The sequence below is a fragment of the Acyrthosiphon pisum genome, unplaced genomic scaffold (assembly GCF_005508785.2).
Source record: "Acyrthosiphon pisum isolate AL4f unplaced genomic scaffold, pea_aphid_22Mar2018_4r6ur Scaffold_21930;HRSCAF=25302, whole genome shotgun sequence".
Taxonomy (NCBI): Eukaryota; Metazoa; Arthropoda; class Insecta; order Hemiptera; family Aphididae; genus Acyrthosiphon; species Acyrthosiphon pisum.
The window spans coordinates 22171-27195 of NW_021771449.1; positions in this window are offsets into that span (position 1 = coordinate 22171).

Sequence of the window (5025 nt, forward strand, 5' to 3'; positions counted from 1 at the left end):
TAATTTAATAATCGATAACATGTCGATAAAGCTACGCTCAGCTCACGGCTCGCGTCTGATATCAAAATAATAATATTGATGTAATAATACGTGAAAATGATAAATTACAAAATTTCGACCTCGTGAATGTGGAAACAGCATAAAGTATTCTATGCTCAATCATTTTATGCACAATCGTGCTTTACCGCACACAACATACGAAATAATTTACGCACAGACAAATATAATATGTATTTATATCATATAACAATGAACATTTTGAGAAATTTTGAGGAAAAAAGTTCCAAAGAATGTAGCAGTTGTTGACGCAGCAGATGACTCTGAGTTATTTCATGCAGAAAAAGACACCAATAAATCTTCTGTTAAATCTTTCATGATTCCAACAGCAACAAACAGCGGTTCTGATAAAAGGCGTTTCATACAAAAACCGCAAGATATTGAAATAACCTCAACTAAAATATACAGAACTCACTCAACTCCAAAACGTTATAATGATGATATAATAGATACTATTCAATTGAGCTCCATATGTAGTAATGTTGTTGATAGTGAAATACCTGTGGAAAAACAAATAATTATATGTGATGATGGACATACGTTTCCGAAAACTCACACAAATGTTCCATCTTTATCAATCAATAATAAGTTGCTCTATACTATACAAAAAGATACATTTGAGATGAAGTATGATAAACTGCATACATTCAGTTAGCGGTCGGGATGTCAATAAGAAACATCTTGAGCCATTGTATCATACAGAACATAGTGTTAAAGATAATACTGAATTATATTATACGGTTCAGTCATTGGGGTTTATTTGTCAATATTATGCCATGAAGAAAACAATAATGAAAAATCTGTTACATTCTTTACATGTGATGACATGATTTTAAGCCACTATCATGAATCTGAAACAGCCTTATTAAAAGTTGGATTGAGAGAATTTTTAACATACCGTGTGCCTGAGTATGACATAATTTTATTACCTGTTTGCAAGTTCAATCACTGCTATCTTATTGTTGTTTTCACAAAATTGTATATTATTATGTTTCTTGATAGTAATTTAAATACAGTTAATCGTGATGATATAAAATTCACCATAAAATTATTTAAATTATATTATAATTTTTTTGGTAAGGATTTTGATGAAAAACGCTTTACCATATACGGACCAAAGGTATTCCAACAATTTAATGGTTATGACTGTGGTATATACGCCTGTTTATTTGGAGAGACAATAATTAAAAAAAATAACAACCATCATCAATACCACTTACAATGCAATTTACCTGTTTATAAAAACTTAATCAAAAATAAAATACTTGATCACATGAGAAGAGGTACAGAACCACCTATTAGTTATAAATTTGATGAAACAAAGCTGAAAATGTTTCCTTATAAATGTAGTGTTAACATTTCCACTCAAATGACATGTTATGTGCTTCCTGGTAATGAAGATCCAATGGATTATTTAACAAGTATTGCCAATAATTACTGGAAAGATATATCATTTTGTGATAAAAGTGGATGCCCAGATCTACAGAACCAAAATCCAGATCACAACAATTGAAAGGGTATATTGCAATATGGGGCATCATTGGTTTCATCTACAGTGTATGGGACTTGATGTTTGTGATATAACAGAAAACTCATACATTTGCCAATCTTGTAGACTGTAATAAGTTTATTTTTTTAATTTTTATCTATAAAAACAATTGTAGAGTAGGTTCCAAAAAAGTGATTAGTTTGAACTACTAAATACCAAGGCACACTGTATTAACTTTTTTCATTAAGAAATCACACTATTTTTTATTTTTAAATTTTTTTTTGTGTTAATAATATACCTAATATATTGAAGTAGTTATGTGTGTTATGTCTAATGTTCTGAATTATAACTGCTATATAAAAATATAGCATGAAAATAACTACTAAAAACGATGAATTTTTTTTTTTTATACTTTTATCATAGGTTTTTGAATACTTTATTATTTCAATAATTTAAATGACGAAGTACAACTTTGGTAGGTAGATTACAATTACGGCTATAAAAATTAGATACATTATTTTTTATTAATATACATAGTGAACCTACTAACTTGTTTGTTCATCATGTAAAATTAATTAAAATATTTTTAATTTTTGTAATGCATTATAATATATGATTTTCATTACTTATTATGTATTTAGGTGTTATTTATTAATTTAGGTATAGTCGACAAATTACTTATATTGACAAGTTCTGAGTTCATACCTTAAAATATTATAATTTATGTATATTTGTATAGTTAGGTGTACTATAATCTATATTTTATTTCAACTAATTATTTCTTTGTAATTTATTATTTAAATTTAAATTTACCTGTCCCACCGCAAAAAGATTAATCTCAATGAGCTTTTAGTTAGTTTATCATCATAAAAATATGTAGAATTTATTTTGCAATTCATTACAAATACAATACAGCCAAAACCACCTGAAATTACCATGATTTATAATTTTGTAGTCAGCTTAACATTTTGAAAATTTGGTTGGAAAAACAAATATATTATACCTATTCCCTATATATTAATTATATTGAGGAAAAATTGTAATTATTAATATTTATTAAAACTGTATAATACCTGTGGCTGTAAAATTGTGTTCAGGTGACTTATAACTGCAGTTTACGCTTTTACACTAATAACTTACTAGTAAGTAATAATAATAATAATAACTAGGTACCTATTTAACAATTATTTATTTCCATCAAACAAATTCCATTGGTATGTACAATTAATAATAATGAAATGACAATTCTATATTATACCGTACGTATGAAATTAGGTACTTACCTATAAAATATAACCATGGAATATAAAATCGCACCGGGAGAAAGTCGAGAAAAGAGTAGGTAAATTCACAATATTGTATAGCCCGGCTCCCCACCACCCACCCACCGAATCATTTCCAGACTATTCTACCATTGACTATAAAATAAATACTTATCAATGATTCTACCTTGGCTATGGGAATTACTGAATTACTGAAATAGTCTGTGGTTGAAGTCGATAAGCGATAATAAATGGTTATATAATATATGGTCTATACTGTGGAATTCCGAATTCATAAAGCTAAATATACCTAGGTTTATAATAAATAGTCAGGTTACAAATTAAAGAACAAATTATTTCAATTTACTATGATATTTTAGATTCTGAGTGGAACGATGAATGTATTGATTTTACAATGATGTGTGTTTTTTTAAAATTTTTTTTTTTTGTGTCTGTCATCACCTTTTAGGACAGTAAAAGTGCTTCGATTTTCTTCAACAGTATCTTTTCTAATAGGAAAGTAAATATAGTTTGTACTTTGGGGGTTCAAATGTAAAATTTTTCAAGTAGTTTTCAAAAGCGCCGTGAAAAACAAAAGAAAAATTTAGGAAAAACGGGAATTTTTGCGCAAAATCTGTTTTCGAGAAAATTAATTTTGGTTCTTGGTGTAACTTTAAAACAAATGACGTAGATACATGACATTTTCACTGGTTGTTTATATTTCCATTTTCTATACATGATAAAATGTTCAAAATATTCTGATTTGTTTTGAACTGTCTTGGGACATTTTCAGTTTCCAATTTTATTAGTTTTTTTTTCTAAGAATGTCAATAAAACTTTATTTGTTGAGTAAAAATACTAGAAAATTTAATACAAGGCTCGTATTATATTGTTACAATGACATTTGAAAAATATTAAAATCCTTAGTTCTGTTACCAAAAAATCTAAAAAATCCATAAGCAGAGTTTATTTTTATACTAATTTTAAGTACAAATTTGGACGAAATTACATATTTAAAAACCTATTTTAGTTATTTTGTTGTGATTGTATAATATTATTCTCGTGGGTATGTGACGTGTAGACGCACCCCGCGCTTGAAGTCAATTTGGTAGGGCCGTTTGGCCCCTATGAATTTATTGCGCATTCGTTAGGAATGAAAAAGATAGCGCGTGACGGGGTAACATAATTGCGGTAATATTTTACGCATGCTCAGTGGTGACTTCGGAGCCGAACGAGCCGACCAAATCGGATCTATCCACTATAATTTTACCCCTTTTTTTTAGGTGGTATAGGCAATATAGGATAAGTATAACAAAAACACAGACTTCTATACCACATAGAAATCTGTGAAGTAAACGCAATTGGTTTTGGGTATCACTGGACTTTCTTATCAAGATAATGGTGTATGACGTCGTGTGGTCTGCACACGATTTAAGATAGTACTATCTTAATTTGTGGTCTGCACTCTGTAAATGGCGCGAACATGTATTATCGCTCTGCTGGTCTGCCGGTCTGCTTTTTAGTATATCCCATATGCAATTATAATTCCTAATAAAATTAATAACATATAGAATATAGATACACAATATATTAACCTAACATGTAGTGTATATATATTAAAATAAAAAGAATCGTGAAAAAAATCGAAAAAAAAAATGCAAAAAATTTCGAGATTGCGGGCGGCCATGCTATTCAAACTCACGAAGCGGGCGCCGCCCGGAAGAGCGTACGACGGATTTGAACTCGGATCTACCTAGCAACCTACGTTTGGAAAACCTACGCCTAACCTACTACGCAACGATTTGTGTTGCCAAATTCGGTCAAAACTTCATTACTTAAACTGTGACGCTGTGTATCAACGGAGCGACGTAAACCAATATAGGTATTCGATATACATCGATGTAATCGTATATAATTTGATGTATCTACACACTGTTTAGACTTTAATTGTAATTTATTCAATGATCTGACCGTTATTATTATGATTGCATTATTATAATGTATGTTTGAATAATATATTTATTGTGTTAAATACGCAAAATTGTGTTTACGTTAAACAATATACCAACGTTATTAAGGACCAAACAATAATGGAATATTATACAATATTAAACAATAAACAAAATTGTGCACTTGTGCGTTGGAACGACGACCGACTGACATTTCGTGAACGCGAATTTTAAAGTGTACACACCGAACCACATATCCACGGGTTTC